The sequence below is a fragment of the Papaver somniferum genome, chromosome 2 (assembly GCF_003573695.1).
Source record: "Papaver somniferum cultivar HN1 chromosome 2, ASM357369v1, whole genome shotgun sequence".
Lineage (NCBI taxonomy): Eukaryota > Viridiplantae > Streptophyta > Magnoliopsida > Ranunculales > Papaveraceae > Papaver > Papaver somniferum.
The window spans coordinates 74,599,081-74,617,497 of record NC_039359.1 but is presented as its reverse complement, the minus strand read 5'-3'; the positions used below and the strand labels follow the sequence as shown (position 1 = coordinate 74,617,497).

The 18,417-nt window shown below is 35.7% G+C and overlaps 1 long non-coding RNA gene across 4 annotated transcripts; it reads left to right on the top strand.

Annotated features, from left to right (window-relative positions):
- Positions 1 to 9,451: 9,451 nt before the first annotated feature.
- On the top strand, positions 9,452 to 18,045 carry LOC113348060. Of its 4 annotated transcripts, none has more exons than XR_003359451.1 (8): positions 9,452 to 10,509; positions 11,862 to 12,016; positions 13,341 to 13,412; positions 13,927 to 14,090; positions 16,040 to 16,115; positions 16,228 to 16,324; positions 16,528 to 16,772; positions 17,613 to 18,045. It is a non-coding gene; the product is annotated as an uncharacterized LOC113348060 (long non-coding RNA). The 4 variants fall into 4 exon arrangements; XR_003359450.1 differs by having other exon boundaries at positions 16,037 to 16,115; XR_003359449.1 differs by lacking the exon at positions 16,040 to 16,115 and having other exon boundaries at positions 16,528 to 16,765.
- The last annotated feature ends 372 nt before the right edge of the window (positions 18,046 to 18,417 follow it).

Genomic DNA, 18,417 nt, shown 5'->3' with positions numbered 1-18,417 from the left:
ACATGGGTGAACTTATTTTATTCCCTATTTTACTTTTGCACTAATTAAATAGAATTATGATTTGAATTAATTAGTTATCATTTTATTTGATGGGTCATACTTGCTTAAAATGTTTGATGTCCCATGCTTACGATTTATAACTAATATTTTGAGAATCTACCTTGGCAAAAATAAGAGTCCATGTTGTTTTAATTATTGAGTGATAATTGTTGAGAATAAATAACTGAGCCTTATGTTATGAATTCGGTAAACTCCTCGTCCCAGTAATTCTCGCTTTTGTCTATTATTTTCATTAAATCTTTAAATTTAATCTTCACAAGTCTTAGAGTTCGAATCTTACTATTACAACAAATCAAAAACCTTATCACTTGGGTATAGAGTGGACTATGATTTTTCAACTTAACCCTATATTTATTATACAAGTTAGCGGTTGAAATCTTCAAAATTGAGGCAATCATACACATAAAAATGTTAATAACTCGACGATCATGAGCCTGATGACGGTAGTAATCAAATCAATCTACTTTCATGAAAATTTTCTTTTATAATGAAAGTGAAGTAAATCTCCTTTTCCCCACTTCGTTAAAGAAATATATACTAATAATTAAGTGAGCTTAATCTTGGCACATATTTGACAAAAGGGTAGCCCAGTTTTTCTCACCAACTAAAAAGTTGCATCCTAAACACCAACAACGCTGAATAGTAATATAAAATTTGGAAACTATAATTATAACTCGTGGAATAGTTTCTTGAAGACCTTGCAATACAAAAATCAAAAATTCGACGAGTTGATAATGGATCAGTGCATAGAACCCCCACAATCGATTAAAAGAACCTCAAGGTTGTGATGGACCAAAAAAAAAAATTCAAATCAACTTTGATCGAATAAAATTTTGAACATACATAACTGAAATATTACATGTGGAAGAGTGAAATTAACTATCTATTGAATCCAGTAATTTCAAAATCTTCTCTTACTTTTTATGTTTTGTTTTTCCCAATTTGCAAAGCTTTCAATCCCATTGGAAGAAATTGGTGTTTACATATGTCTGAAACTAGTAATTAGAGTTTACATACAAAACTTTCAAAACATAATATTTTTTTGGTATTATTTTAGTTATCACTAATTATAAGGATACATATGTATGATTCAACAAAACATCATTTCACTTTTGCAATCTTATGAATATTAATCCGTATGTAATAAAATAAATTATTCTTTTGATTCTTTGATTTATTATATTTTATAACACATGAGAGTGCATATTTTAATAATTAAGTTAATTAGTATTTCCATATATATCCCTAGAAAGTGTCAAACAACAAAAAAGGCACTTCACACATGAACAAGATCAAACATAAAACATCAAAAATAATAAGTACCAAAGAGGACAATACAAAGACTTCTTACATATATTTCATCCTGCGAAAACTTCTTGTCTCATATGGAATTCTTCCACTTAAATAATTTATATCCAAATATATGCAAAAATTACAAGACAAAAACAACCGTTGTACAACTGAAAAAGCGGGGGTACAACAACCACACCCAATATTTCTCTTAGCAATATGTATGGAAAACTCCAATATAATTCCAAGAGAATCAACTAGACAGTCAGACTCAATCAATGGAAATATATCCAAGAGTTGTATCTTTGTTTCACAATGTAATCAGCAAATCAAACAAATAAAAACCGTGAGCCTGATTATTATGTGAAACTACTTGAACGGTACCAAAGACCAAAGTTCAAGTGTCAATTAATTGATATCAACAACCAAAGGTTGGATTATCTAATTGATTGAACTACGCACAACCTGTGATATTTCTATTATATAACAAAATATAATGCGGAAAACAAGATAACACAGACACCAGAAATTTTGTTAACGAGAAAACCGCAAATGCAGAAAAACCCCGGGACCTAGTCCAGATTTGAACACCACACTATATTAAGCCGCTACAGACACTAGCCTACTCCAAGTTAACTTCAGACTGGAATGCAGTTGAGCCCTAACCAATCTCACACTGATCAAGGTACAGTTGCGCTCCTTATGTCTCTGAATCTCAGAAGGACTCTACGCACTTGATTCCCTTAGCTGACCTCACAAGAACTAAGAGTTGCTACGACCCAAAGTCAAAGTCTTGATAAAAAAATTTGTCTCACACAGAAAAGTCTATTGTATAGATAAATCTGTCTCTCATAGATAAACTTATGAGTTTTGTTCCGTCTTTTGATAAATCAAGGTGAACATGAACCAATTGATATACCAGACTTATATTCCCGAATAACAACCTAGAAATATCAACCACCTCACAATAATCTTAATCGTATGGTAGAGAAACAAGATATTGTGGAATCACAAACGCTGAGACGAACATGTTTGTGACTACTTTTTATCTTGCTTATCGGAGAATACTCGATCCAATCTTAAAGAAGATAGTACTCAATACGATAGAAATAGCAAGATCAGATCCCGCAACTAAAGAGAAAATAGTTGGGCCTAGATTCACAATCCCAATGAAGTCTTCAAGTCGTTAACCTACAAGGTTTCGTGAATAACCTAAGGTTAAAGGAGAATCGATTCTAGTCGCAACTAAGATCACACAGAAGGTGTGGGGATTAGGTTTCCCAGTTGCTAGAGTTCTCCTTTATATAATCTTCAAATCAGGGTTTGCAATCAATGTTACCTTGGTAACAAAGCATTCAATATTCACCGTTAGATGAAAACCTGAATAGACTCAAGCTAATATCTTCCAACTGTTAGATCGAACTTAGCTTGTTACACAAAAATGAAATATACCTTCATTTAGATATGAGTAACCGTACCTAAACGTGTACACCTTATTGGCTCAACAATAGTTAACCGAAGTTAGCCATATGAACACTTTCAGATCAACCATATTCATCTTAACAATAACTAGTTCAAATGACTCATATTAAACTAGTTCTAGAGTTGTTCAATTGTTTATATTTTCGTAGAAGTATACAAGACACAATTAAAGCAAAATCGATTTTGATTCATATAAATGAAGTCATGAACATTATAGCCACGGTTTGCAAAAGATTTCATTCCTTAATATATAAATGTATTAGTTCATGAAAAAACCGATTTTAGAACATTATCCATGTAAGTATGCATACGGGTACGCGTACCTAAGTAGCCGGACTAAGTTTGGGTTTCGCCAGTACGCGAACTCGTATGCATACCTTCCAAACTTAGCAGAAATTCGCGGACCTGAACCTTACGCCAGTACGCGTACCGGTATGCATATAAGGTTCCCGGACTTCTCAAAACCAACAAGTACGCACACGGGTATGCATACCATGGTTCCCGGACATGGATTACATATATGCAAGTACGAATACTATGCTTAAATCCAATTTTTCTAAACTATCATTTCAACCATTGAAACATTCTTGGAAGATTGGAATAGCTTTCTCAGATAAACTATTAGCTTCAAAGCAATTTTCAAGTGATCGAATGATCAATACGAAACATTCCGAGTCTACATCAAATGACTGTCTCACACAAATCATGTAAGATGTTACCAGGAGATTTTCACATGATCATCTTTTAACTTTCATCAAGAATATATGGTTAAAGCGAAAGCTTACCAACACATATTTTGAGAAATATGCAAGCGAGTTAAACTCAGCTCGAAGGAACTAGTAGAAGGTTGGAATGAGCGGATGTATGGTTTATATTGTTTAACCTGTGAGTCCACTGAGACTTGTTGAATACGAGCCAGATAGAATGCATAATATCACATTTGGGTTTAAACATTTGTACTGGGTTACAAATTTCTTCCTTCAACCCACTAATACAGCTCATCGTAAAATACTCGTCTGATAAGGATTTGTTCTTAGACTTCATAATAGCTTTAAGAGATTCATAATGTTCATAGTATTCTTCGACTATGATTGTCTGAGACAGCTTATTAAAACCACCCACATAATTTTCAAAAGCAACATCCTCAAATCTCATACAAACATCAAAAGCGAATTTATCCCATTCAATAAACAGTTTACCTTCCTGATAGTCTAGAAACCAAGAATCTGCTTTGCCTTTTAAGTGGATAGAAGCTAGTTCAACCCTTTTAACCGGCTCAATAAAATTAAGGTGAAAATATCGTTCATATTTCCTAATCCATCCACGAGGATGAGATCCATCAAATCTAGGAAAATCAATTTTGAGATAGCGATGAAAGTTACCTGAGGTCCGATGAAAGCCATGATTCTGATTCGATTCACCAAAAAAAGGATTTCCAGTTTCATCCTCAGATTGGAAATTTTGGTTTGGCAAAGAATTTGGAAGCTGAGACAGCAGGAATTGGAGCTCCCAAATACTTCCATAAAACAACAAATTGAATATTGAAATTGTCTGTGAGAGAACTCATCTGAATTTTGAGATCAGATAAATCCTTTTCGACAGCCGATAATCGTTCTCCATCAAGCTTCTGCTGCTGAGCAACGTCCTTTACTGTAGGTGCTTTATAAACTCCTCCCGTCATGAATCAGGACACATGATCGACTAATCAGATACCAAATCTTATGATTTAACAAGTTAGACACGACTCAAACATGCATGACAATAACCTTCTCTTCCAAATGAAAGAGCATGAGTTTTGATAAATTCCTTCTAACCGAGTTAATACAATCATTTGGGAATAAATAGAATTCAACAATCCTCACTAACTCTCTCATCCAATCACAAACGTTGATTGTCGATTAACCTAAAAGATAAAAGACTCAAATGACCCTTTTAAATAAACAGAAAGGCTGAAGTAGAACAAAAGTCAAGAGACTAGTCAATTCTCTACAGCTTGTGCCACAGGTACATGGCAAAGTCCACTAGTAGTATTCTGGTAATAATCATCAGAGGAGAGTATCCTAATTAGCTTAAATCTCTTACTTGCGCTTCGTTTAAAGACTTGTAGGATCACAAATCTTCTAGTAGTACCGTTTATGGGAAACTAGATTTGTAGTGTTATTTAGTTTTCGATTATTGATTTAATTGATTGATGTTGTGTTGAACCTTGATATATCTAGCTTGTTTATCCTATGATCTTTATCTTATGATATAAGGTCACTCGAACTAGTTCAAGGATTTGTGTTCAACTTTATCGCATCTAGATCTGAAGATAGGACTTTTGATCATCCATTGTTAACAGACTCCGTACGATCATTGGTAGAATCAAATTATTTGTGTAGGTACTTTGAAGACTGGGGATTGAAGACTAAGAAGTCTGTCTGATACACTCCTTTCACCACCCTTTCACCTCAAACTCTTTGATACACTCCTTCAATTGAATAAGTGCTTAGCAGTGTGACACTAGACGACATAATGCCATGTGGTCATACATCACAAACAGTTAACCATGTGGACTAAAATTGAAAATACACAACAATCAGTTAGCCGTGTATGTTTCATTTCAGTTTCTTAGATCATTTTTAAATACAAAACTTTATCTCCAATTCTTATTTTATTATAAAAGATTTAATTCCTTTTAGTAAACGGCAGATTGTTAGGCGTCTACTACTGTGGGTTCACTCCTTCAAACCCGAACCAGTTCTCCTTCGGAGTGAAGGAGTTGGTCTCCAAACAAGACTACCCATAGGAGATGCTAAGGAAAGACAGAGTAGGGACAAAGTTGAATTCGAGTAACAAACATGTTCTATGGGCCTCAAGCATACATGTTGTTTACCATCTGTGTATCCAGGAGATAGATGGGCCAAAGACCAAACCTAGATCCGAGGTCCGTAAATTTAACGCTGGTAGTGACAGTCAAAGTTCCATGATTGAAAGAGGATGATGTCGGTTTGAAATTGTAATTTGTATGCAAACGCGATCTATAAGAAGCTTCACAAATAATTATGTTTATATTCGATATATTCTGTATTTAGAATGTTCATGAATCAATAATGTAACGACTGTTCCAAGCTTATGAACATAATATGGATGCAAATTAGAACATTGTGCTGCGATCTTACCAGGTCGAATTCAGGGTTTGGAGTTACATGGGGTATGCGATGTTTCACTCCTTGCTTAAGGTCTCGAAGTTTCCTTATGCCGATGGTGTATCATCAATGACTTGGGATGAATTTGAGTCGTTTATCAAAACATCTCATGTATATTCGAAAGACGCGCATCTAGTAACTTTCTCGAGCAGCAATTTCATTCATAACAGAAGGGATTTACAAAAGGTATTCTCATTGCAAATCATATATGGTCATCCTTAATGGAAAGGAAGGGTGTCACCATAAAAACAAAACCGAAAACAACAATTTTAACCCATCGAACATCACTATGGTGGCTTCCATCCCAATCAGATTTGCACCACAACTACCAAAAATCATATGCAGGGACAAGAGAAACGCCAGAAACCGCAAAAGAAAGAAAGAAGACTCCTTGCTCTTATCAGTAAAACGAGGAAACAGATAACAAGAATGCACCAACTATTTCTGAATGTATGTAGCAATCATCAACAAGCAGTTACATCTCCCCTGCATCTGAGTAAACCCGAAACTAAGTGACGAACACATGCTGGGAATAAGTTGAATTGATATACGCGGAATATAAAAAACACATAGAGATAAAGAGAACTTGTTGCTATTTGTAATTGAATAAGATGTAGTTGGATGAGATGAAGCCTAAAATCAAGTGTCTTCTTCTTCTTCATCAAAGACTAGGCCTCTTTGAATAAATCCTAGAATCAATTGTCATCTCTTCAAGAAATGTGAGGGATTCCCTAAGATCAAAGGGTATAGACTCCTCCAATTTGTTGCACTTGTGTATCTTTAATTTCTGAAGAGAAGTCAAAAACCGTAAATCCAGTAGTGACGTTAAAAGAGGGCAGTTGGTGATCTCTAGAACCCCTAGTAAGGGAAACGAATTATAAGGTGGTGTTGTAGGAGGAGCAACCCATTCTTCTAACTTCGAAAAATCTGAAACTTTTAATTCAACTAATGGAGGGAATAACGTTGTCGCCGTTGTTGTAACTACTGTAAAAGTAGTGTTTACGAGGCATTTTAAGCTTCCGATATTTGATCCAAATTAAACTGATCGTGTTACGTTATCCACGTAGGAAAAATCTGTAAAAAATCTCGTTCCCTAAAATCAGTTGACTGTTGACCCATATTCTCAAATTTCACAGGGTCTAGGGATTTGCCAGAACAAAACTCCGGTCGGTGGACAAAGACTGTAGAACCATTTTATTTGTTTAAGGAAGACCCACATTCTCAGTAGATGGAAGACCCACATTTTCAAATTTCACCTGCTGCTTTCTAGTCCATCTTGCATCAAAACCATGACTGAAACCAATTGTAAGTTGGCTTTTTTGGCCACCGCAATTTATTTTAGAAACAAGTAATTTGACCGACTTAACCAACAAGCAATCAACCAAGTCAAGACCTTCGGCTTTAGGAAGGGCTGAACATGGTCCGGTTCGGTTCAGTTTTTGGCCGAACCAGACACTAAGCCGTCAGTTGGTTCCCAGGCTTTACAAACCTCTTTAACTCTCGGTTTCAGTCAACCAACAATTTTAAAACTTATAAAGTTGCCGATATCAGATGACCGACAATTGAATATACCAAATTTTTAATATGCATTTCAATGTGAGAATTCTATTTTCACATGACACCTAGGACTTTAAACCCTCATTTACATTAAACTCACCTCCAATAGTAGGTCTTATAAAATAGAAAGGGTGCCACAATAAATAGAAAAGTCTTAGAGAGAATCTTATCTAGACCTTCGGAATGACCTCCATGTCATCTTTTTAACTATATTTTTAATTATTATTTCTAAAAAAAATTATGAACCAATTGAAAAAAAGGAAATGACTTTTACCCTTTATCCACAAATCAGATCCTAAAATGAGACCCCACACGAGGGTAAATTTATGCACCCCTTTAAAATCAGGGTGCACATTCCTGCTCTCCCTATTGGAAGATAGTTCAGCAGAAAACCAGCTCAGTATGTTACTTTCTAATGTATTTTTTAAAATACGAATATTTGCTCTCGGTTCTTTTATTCCTTCTCACCCTCAAATTTGTAATCAAAGATCATTATCATCATTGTTTAAGTTCATCTCGATGATTACTGAAATTTGAATTTTTATTCACCAAAATTTAAATTTAGGAGGATAAGTTTAGGGTTTGGTTTAGGATTTTCTTCTCTTTACCATAAGGAGTAATTTAGATTTTTGTTAAAGGTCCACTTAAATTTGGGGTACGAGGTTAAATCAATTACATGATTTTTCAGTTGGGATATGGTCGGTATAGATGATTGCTCAGTATATGAATCAAGGGTGTTATCATATAGTCTCGGTAAAAGCATATATTCTCGTTTTTTTCTCTCCTATAATGAACTAATATTTGCCGTTTTTTTTTTTTTGCCTATTTTGTTATCTGGTTTTCTGCTTTACTTAAATCTTCAATGTGAAAGCAGAGTAGATTTGTAGTTTTGAACATAGAGAGATTCATCAGTTAAAAAGATTCACCATCGAATTTTCTTAAGTAAAAAAGGAATAAACATAATTAACTTAGAAATTACCCAAAGAGTTGATAAAAAAATTTGAAAACAGTTGATTGGGTGCTTCCCAAACACCATACTATTTTTTTCTCAGATTCAGTGAGTTCTTTACTCTTTGTATTTAATGTTGAAATTTTGCTATAATTCTGTAATGGGGTAATGTAAATTATGAAAGTTTTGTGATTGATGAATATGTATCTTTAATAAACGAATAAAATCATTCTTGATTTGCAAAGAACACAGATATTGACATCCTCCTAGGTTGTTTCAAATTTGTACCGAAATTTACGTAAAATGTATTCCCTTCATTACTAGCTTACTTCAATATTAATGATGTCGTAGAAAATAAAAGAAAAACTAGAAGCGAAGAAAGACGAATATACATGTTAGGGGAAACAATACAAACATAAGATAGAGGATGCAGTTGATGTATATAAAATATTATATTAGAAAATGAAAGGTAAGATATTATTACCGGTTTTGTTGTACAAAAACTCATGAATATTGAAAACCGTAATGCGCATCACGATTTTAGAGTGGTGCACAAATTTAGACTCACCCCACATCATTGGTGATGATTTGTGAGCAAAGCATTTTTATTTATACCACGTATATAAAACCACACAAATAAGAGTCTATATAAGACCTCCATATAAAAAAAAATTAACACCCATTATTGGAGATGCTCTAAATTCCAGGAACCATTTCCTAAGTTCCAGTGCTGATGTGTCAGATTTGTCGACTACATGTCAAGCAAACTTAATCAGCCCTTAACCCGATGAATCAGATACAACGGGCGGGCTGCTTCTAGTCCGTTTAAACAGTAAACACCACTTTGTTATCTCAGCCCAGCTGCTCCAATAAAACCTGAGGAGACGGGAGATGTAAAGTTTTCTAAACCCTATTAGCTTTCCATTCCATCTCCTAGAAAATCAAATCTAAAGCAATATCAAGCATTCAACATGAGTCGATCTTTAAACTTTATCGTCCATTTGTAAGTGTTTCTGAAATGTATAATTTCAAGCCTAGATTTATGGTGCTGGTTTAGAAATGATTGAATTAGAAAATGATGCTGTTGAAGTGGGTTGTACACTCAAATATCCAGATTGTTCTGTTCATATGTTTGGTTCTTCTGGTAATGGTTACCTAGGGTTTTCTTATAATAGTTGTGATTTGAGGTTAATTAGTTGTTGGAACCCTTCTACTGTACAGAATACAAAAATACCTACAAAACATCTCAATAGGCTCTTGGGTATTGGGTAATACGTGGAGGTCATCATACATGGAGAAGTCTTGATGATGTCCCGCAGTACGATTTTGGAGTAATCCTAGTTGCAAGATCTTGTTTTGCGTTAAATTTGGAATTAGTATTTAGAATATACATAGAGATGAATCCTGAGAAGAAAGTTAATTTGGGTTGTAGTGTCTAAAGATATCCGGAAACTGTGTTGTTAAAGGCGACCACAAAGGCGCCCAAAGTGCAGGAATCTTAATGTGACCACCTCGCCAATAATGCATCTAAGGCGCCTAATGTGGAGTAGATTAGTGTATTCAGTGCTTGTTTGCAGCATGATCATGGCATTGATATCATCAGGGCATTCATTTGACAAACTGTAGCCTACTTTTCTCACCTAAAGAAACAAGATTTAAGCATGACCAATAAGTTATCATCGACCCTCTTCACACTCTCTTTGTAAGGTAAAAGAAGAAGAAAGAAGTTGTTTTCATTAATAGATAAGAATGCGTGTGTGGGATAATGGAAGCTGGTAAGCAAATTGAAGAAAATTGAAGTTGACTGTTTTGATTTGGAAGAAGCTTGGATTCTGGTTCAGCAAAGAAGTTCTAAGTGGACACCCAAATGCACCTGAGGTTGCCTAAAAGTCATGAAAGAATATCACATTGAGCTCCCATAATATTGGTTGAACTGTTGGTACCACAAAGTCTCCAAAACTTGCAACATGGATTTGGTTTCAGGTGTGCTGGTTTCTCCTTTTAGTTAAATTCATTGTCATGATTGATAATTGTTCTGTTGTGTTATGTATTTGTAGTAAAATCTCATTGACCCAACCTTTAGATTTTTGGTTTGTCTAATTTTTTTCCATATTTCTCTAATGCATTTTGGCATTTTAAAACTACTTTTTAAGTTCATTTCATTGTTTTTAGCAAAAGTATCATTCAAACAGATTTTGTAACTTGTATCACATCGGGGTATTATGCTTAGATAGAAGTCGAGGTATACTCAACTTTAGATCCCAGGTTACACTAGCATTGTTTGAAAAGAGTTGCTTTCTGGTGCGAAGCAGTCTGTTTTTTATAAGGAGAGGCACTGTCAAAGGAGAATATTGTGATGCAGCCACCAAATTAAGAATAGAAAAGCCTTCCTCAGATGGTATCAAAAACTCAAAATGTCTAAGGAGAGTTCACTCTATTAACAACTAACAAGTAATAAACCTAATTAACTTGTGTAATGATAGTAGAAGTACTTAGTGATTCTATGATGAAAATGGGAACTCTAAAATGTGTTCTTCAAAACCTAAACAGATGGAAAGACATGCCTGAAAAAACTAGAAACCAACCACTATGAACTTAGAAAGAAGTACCCCCCTTAATGCTGGATTTGGTAACTCTTGAATGAATGAATCCTAAATCCCCAATTTAAATCTGAGAAATATTAACGCAAAGAAATAATTGGGATGTGAAAAAATTAACAAAGATATTACACCTCTTTTATACCATTGTTGTTTTCATAAGTATTACTCCTAGGCTACTAGCTTTAAACTGGGCCTAATTAATTTGCCATTGCGAAACAGTTCTATCTACTGAAAGCGAACCTGAATTTTCTCAGTGCGAAATAGACAATCTGTAATTTTGTAGTTCACATATACTAGGTTTAGCTGTACTTTATTTGGAGGTCTGGGATCTAAAGACCCTGAGTAGCAGCACAGTTAACACATGCGTATCACCCACATACTTGCACGAGACGCACAAGCTAATTGATTGAGCCCCATAAGGACTTCCTCTTGGGAAGCAGCTCAGCTTATTCAGCAATACAATCATGCTTCACTAGTTCGCATCCATTTGGATCATTGAAACTGCATACAATAAGACTCAATGGATTTTGGTACTTAGATCTAACTGCTTAAACATTTACTTCATGGATTTTGTTAATAAGACTCAATCCTTCAGCAAAATGTGAGGCATGAGTGGAACTATTCTGTTTTTTTATTGTACAGGAGTTATCTCGTTATATTGAATCCCTAAGAGTTTAGGGTGTGTTTAAATTATTCTTTTTCTAAAGATGCTTTTGCTTCACGTGGACAATTCAGGTCTTATCAGTCACCTTAGATGATTGGTCTGATGAGTTCATGATTGAGGTTGGTGAAAATTCTTCTGTTAATTCAATATACATGGCTTTTACACCTGATGGAATCACAAAGCCTGAAGCAGATTCAAGTCATTAACAACGTTCCAAGTTTATCAGGTGTGTAAAATTCCCTGGTGAAATAGCATGCTGATACTTACATATAAACGAGTGTGTTTGTGCATGTGTTTTGCATTAAACATGGATACAGTCACTGTGTCTTGCACCTGTACTGTAGACAACACATGTCTGTTCAACATTTCTTGCACCTGCACTGTAGACAACACGTGTGTGTCTCACATTTGTCTTTGGACAGTGATTGGGCACGGTTTCCTACTTCTTGATATCTGGTATGTCACATGTCTGTGTCTTGTCTCGCCATAATCATGTTCAACATTAGGTTGGGCCACGGATGCAGCTCATGCAAGAGCGTGCATCCTGTATCTGATGCTCGAAATAGAAATTCACTTATTATAATAGCCAAGTCGAAAGTTATGAAGTGCGAGATTAGATATCTTGACAATATCTTTATTGTGTAGTTGATAAATATATATAAAATCCAATTTACATTTATTCACTACCATGTCCTACTTTCTTGAGATCTAGTATGTTACCATCTCTGCGTCCTGTCTCCTCGTAGTGTTCGCTGATACCAGCTCATGCAAGTGCATGCATCTTGTATCTGATGCTCCTCTTGCTATTATCCTCTCTTTCTTTATCAGTTGAAACTATATTTTGGGTGTTAGTGAAGCCATTTAAATTGTATTTCCGTCAACATTGTTCTACAGAAGTATAAGTGAAGATATATGTACAGCGTTCTGATCATTGTTAATTAAATGGGAGGCTTGTACCCTCACCTAAACAATTAGCTTGTACGCATGGTGGCTGTATGCCATAGTATTGAAGATACCATAGGGTCCTGCTAGCTAAATTTTTCTATTTACCATAGTGGTTAATCTAATTTGCCATCCACGTGACTGGGCAAATGTGCAAATTTACTAGTTCCCTTTGGAACCGCTCTCACGAGATCAACAATTTCTGCTTTTTGCTTGGTGTTTTTTTTCTTTTTTCTGAAGCATTTTTTGCTGGTATCTGGATGTGGACTGATTGAAAACTGAAGTAGAGGTTTAGTGAATTATGCTGGATCTATGGACCTTTGCTATAAGTTATATGACAAATGATGCATATCCTCTCAATTAATGAGCAAGAGATATTTTTTATTCATTCCCTTTTCTAGTTCTTATGATTGTGTCTGCTATCTTGATGATATGATGCGTCATTGTGCATTACAACAGTTCAACTGTTTCTTTTTTCCTTTCTTTCTTTCTTTCTTTCTTTCTTTCTTTCTTTCTTTCTTTCTTTCTTTCTTTCTTTCTTTCTTTCTTTCTTTCTTTCTTTCTTTTTATTATTGGTGACAATTATATATCTGTTTCTTCACTTTCAGTTCAGCAAAGAGACAGTATTTCTATGCATGAAATGTGGTGTGCGCCGAAGTCTTGGTACTCACATTTCAAAGGTAGCTTTGATTGATCTGTAATTTTTTAGTTCACATATACTAGGTTTAGCTGTACTTTATTTTGTCATTCTGTTTTCACACAACTAAGCAACACTTGGAGGTCTGGGGCCTAAAGATCTTAAGTAGCAACACGATTGACACATGCATATCACCCACATATTTGCACGGGTCGCTCAAGCTAATTGATTGAACCCCACGAGGACTTCCTCTTGGGAATAAGCTCAGCTAACTCAGCAACAGAATCATGCTTCACTAGTTCACTCCCATTTTTGGATCATAGAAACTTAGTAAGTAGGACTGTATAAATGAGAGCCTAGATTCACTGTCCATTCTATGTTTTAAATACTTTGATCTGACTGCTTAAAATTTACTTCATGACCTTCCTCAAGAAGACTCAATCTTCAGCAAAAATGTGAGGCATGAGCTAAACCATTCTTTTATACCGTAGGACTTTAGGGTCTGTTTTAAGTTATTTTTCTGATGATGATGCTTTTGCTTCACTTGTATAATTCAGGTCTCATCAGTCACCTTAGATGATTGGTCTGATGAAGAAATCGAGTCCATGATTAAGGTTGGTGGAAAATTTTCTGTTAATTCAATCTACAAGGCTTCTATACCTGATGGAATCTCAAAGCCTGGAGCAGATTCAAGTCATGAATGATGTTCCAAGTTTATCAGGTGTGTTAATTTTCTTGGGTCAATACCATGTTGATACGTAAATATAAACGAGTGTGTTTGCACAAAGGAAGCATGGATACATCCAAATAGGTGATTGCGCAACCTTGCACCTGTACTGTGGACACCATGTGTGTGTCTCACATTTGATTTGGTTTGGACAATGGTCGGACACGGTATCATATACTCACATGAAAGCTTGATGTACCCTCAAACAACTTCACTCGTCTTAGTATGGGTGTAAAGCAAAAAATTAGTAAATAACCAGTCTCTATGTCCCACTTTCTTGAGATCTAGTATGTCACCATGTCCCGAGTCCTGTCTCATCGGGCTCATGTTCTGCATTAGGCTGTTGTTCACGGATGGCAGCTCATGCAAAGTGCATGCATCTTGTGTCTGATGCTCCTCTTGCTATTTTTCTCTCTTTCTTTATCAGTTGAAGTTATTTTGTAAATTGGTCAAACCATTTAAATTTTATATCCTTCAACATTGTTCAACAGAAGTATAGGTCACGATGTAAGTACAGCGTTCTGATTGTTTACTAAGAGGTTACAGTCTCACCTAAACAATTAGCTTATAAGCATGTTGGCTATATATTTCCTTGTGTCAGCATGATCTTGGGGTTGTCACCTGTATTATACAAGAGAATGAAAGGCTCTGATGCTACTTGTCAGATTGTCAAAATTAGGACTACAGGTAGAGAAATTATCACTATGCAGGGTTGAAGAATATGCTACTAAGTTAGTTTTACACCCCGTCGACTTGTAAGACAATCAAACAAGCTATCATCTTGCATGTTTTCAGTTAACTCCAGATATGCAAACAAGAGCTTAAGCTTGTGTTAGCCTTAGCGCGCTGAATAACTCTAGTTACGCAGAGGCAAATGCTCTCCCTAGAGTACTTGAATACCCTATGAATCGTGAGCCGATGTTTGTCTCATAGGTGCAAATCCCAATAGATTATAAAAAACTTCTATTCCTTTCATTCTCATGGTGTTTGTATTGGTAATGGTGTATTTGTGATGTGACTTAGTGTTGGTGAGCTAGACTTAGAGCAGTTCCAGCGGGAGGTATTAACTTTACCCATTTGCCCTGCCATGTGGATGGGCAAATCTGATTTCCCACAATGGTATATGGGCAAAATTAACTAGTGGGCCCAAGCTTATGCATAACTATTTGTATTCCGTGCTGGAACCCACTAGTTAAAATTTGTTATCATAGTGGGAAGTCGGATTTACCCATCCACGTGGCTGGGCAAATATGCAAATTTACTTGTTCCCATTGGAACCGCTCTTACGAGATCAACAATTTATGGTGTTTGCTGGTATCTGGGTATGGACTGATTGAAATTTTAAAGTAGAGGTTTACCGAATTATGCTGGTACTGCAGATTTTGTTCTTTTCTTGGAGTTTTTGGGGGAAAATGGTATGATAGTTGTCTATGTTAATGAATTAAGATTATGGAGTGGCATGAAGTAGAACCAGAGATATATTTCAGTATGCTATATAAATGTGTTGACCAGGTTTCTGAGATGGTGAAAGTAGGGATTTGAGATGGCTACGAAGACATGTTTATAAATTATAACGTGAAAATTTTCAAGCAGGGTGGTCATATTCTCTGTTTTGTAGTCGAAAGGTGAAAAACTTCTGAGATGGTGAACAGGAAGCAATGCGAATCTTGGGTGTGTTCATAAAGATGTCTGTATTTGCATTGCCTCCTGTTCACTAGAAGGAAACTATACACAGATTTTCCACCAGGATGATATTTGCCCAACCTAGTTGTCTTGTCTATATCACACATTTTCCACCACCTAATGCGCTATAACTTGTATATGCATGCTAGATTTCCAAATTGTGAACACACCTTAGTCAAATGCAGCTTTCATGTTCAAATTCACTGTAGATTTTGGGAAATTGTTGACCCATTCCCACTGATGATACCAACTATTAGCAGGGACTTGGTGCCGAGTGTTTATATGGATTTTAGAATTGGCCTATCTGGACACGGTTGTTACCGGATTGTAACTTAGGTACAATTGTTATGCTTCTGAAATTTTAATATAAAGTACATCATTATGTCACACACTTGGCCCACTGATATCATTTCACTAGCATCCTGACCAGTGAGTACTAATGTTTCAGAGGACTGTTCTAGCTATGTCAGAAAATGGGATTGGCATATTTCTGGATGTTGGATCTTCTCAGATAGTGGAACATAGCCCAGGAAGAGGATCCCTAGGTATGTCTTGAAATTTGTCATATGTATATGAAATTATTTTCATCCTGTGTATGTTTTCAAGATATCATGTTAGCTATGATTCTTATGAGGCGCCTACTATTCCAGTATCTACTGTCCTTAAGTATTTGTCATTTGTATGCTAGTGCCCCACTTAGTTTTCCATGCTGCTATTTCTTGATATCGTGTTTACTTTTTATGCATAGAACGCCTTCATGCTGGAGTTGATACTAAGCGTCTATTCTTCTGCTTCACGCGAGGCGAAGTCTTACTTCAAATATGTTTTTATGTTGCACATGCCAATTCCTTGCGGTCTCTATCATGATAGAGTTTCATCACTATATCAGACAAAGTTGTACTTGGTCGACCATTGAATAAGGGCTTTAGTTTTATTTCACCTGTGCTTCTGCTGTTACAAGGGATGGTGTTCGCTGCTTGTTGGAGGTTGCAGGTTAACTCTCATTAGTTTTCATTTTATGGCAATTATTTTTAGCTTTACGCAGTAGAACATTTCACTGGTCTTTTCTTAGTATAGCTAAATCATCAATTGCTTGCTGGAATTGCTCTCTTAGCCTCTAGCCTATTCAACTGGATTACAACAAAATAAAAAAATGTCATAATCATTCTCAAACCTGACTTCTCGGTCAAATTCACCTGCTATCTGCTCAACCGCTCTTAATATTGTCACTCTCATTAGTGACTATGTTACGGTTACATAGCATTATAGTTGCTCTCTTCTTTTTTTGTTTCCGCAAACATTTCCCATGTCGCTATGTCATAGGGCTTCAATTTTTCCTGGCATGCCATTTTTTTTAATATTTGAAATATAAAAGTTCCTTAGTCATGTTATTTGGATATTGCATTATAATGTTATTACCTTCTCAGGTAGCTATATCAAGTTTTGTAGACAGCCACCACCGGGTTTCGTGGTGTAGTTGGTTATCACGTCAGTCTAACACACTGAGGGTCTCCAGTTCAGACCTTTAACTTTTTTTGAAATTTGCACCTTGTTAGTTGTGTCTGTTGTTGTTACATTGCTCCCTTGAAAAGAATCCGCACATCATTCATCGTTGAGGGTAGCCTAAAAAATGATAAAGATGGATTGTGCATAAATCAACCCACACATACTTGTTTTTCTAGTTGCATCAGCATTAGGAAATGGAGACAACAGTTTATCTGAAGTGAGTTTTTGGGGTCTTTACTTTACTTTTCGTGTTCGTCATTGTGATTCATGCGTGACTTAGACATTTTAAAGTATGTGAATTTATAACCCTTCAATTTGATTTTGCAGCAAAACAGTGTCATGAAGCTGAATACCGCATTGCAGAAAGATCTGCACTCCGAAGTGATTTTTTGCTGATGGTGTCCCGGCAGTTTTGGTGGACCAGGACCAGTTTTTTTTTAATTTGAACTATTTTTTTTTTTTTTGATTAAGGGAACATTTTATAAAGCTAAGAAGCAGAAGAAACATTGTTTAGCTTACATAACCGAAGGAAGGATCCACGCATCCTTTCTAACCTTATCCCAGTACCTAGAGTTAATATACATATATTCTGATGTCTATTAAGGATTCTAGCATCCTTTCTAACCTTATCCCAGTACCTAGAGTTAATATACATATTCTGATGTCTATTAAGGATTCTAGCTAATTTATCCGCAAAGAAATTACATTTCCGCTTAATAAAAACGAAAGAAGAACTAGCAAGAAACTGGTTATAATTTAAGGCTTGCTGCAGAACTGTTTTAGACCTCCAATCAACTGGTTATAATTTAAGGCTTGCTGCAGAACTGTTTTAGACCTCCAATCAACCGCAAAAATTTTCTTCATTTCCATACTTATAACATTCTTGTTGTCATTGAGGAAAATTATCCTTCCATCACTGAATCCTTGCATCCATTTGATAGCTTCTCTGCAGGCTCTGGACTCTGCTTCTTCTGAGCTTGAGCACCATCCTGTACCTCCTGAAAAGTCAAGAATAAGCAAAGTTTTTCGTAATACTTTGAAAAGCAGAATCAAAGAAAACATAAGTAATATCTTGCTCCAAATCATATCCAGTAAAAGCACAATTCGGATGACTTTTATCACAACTACTTGC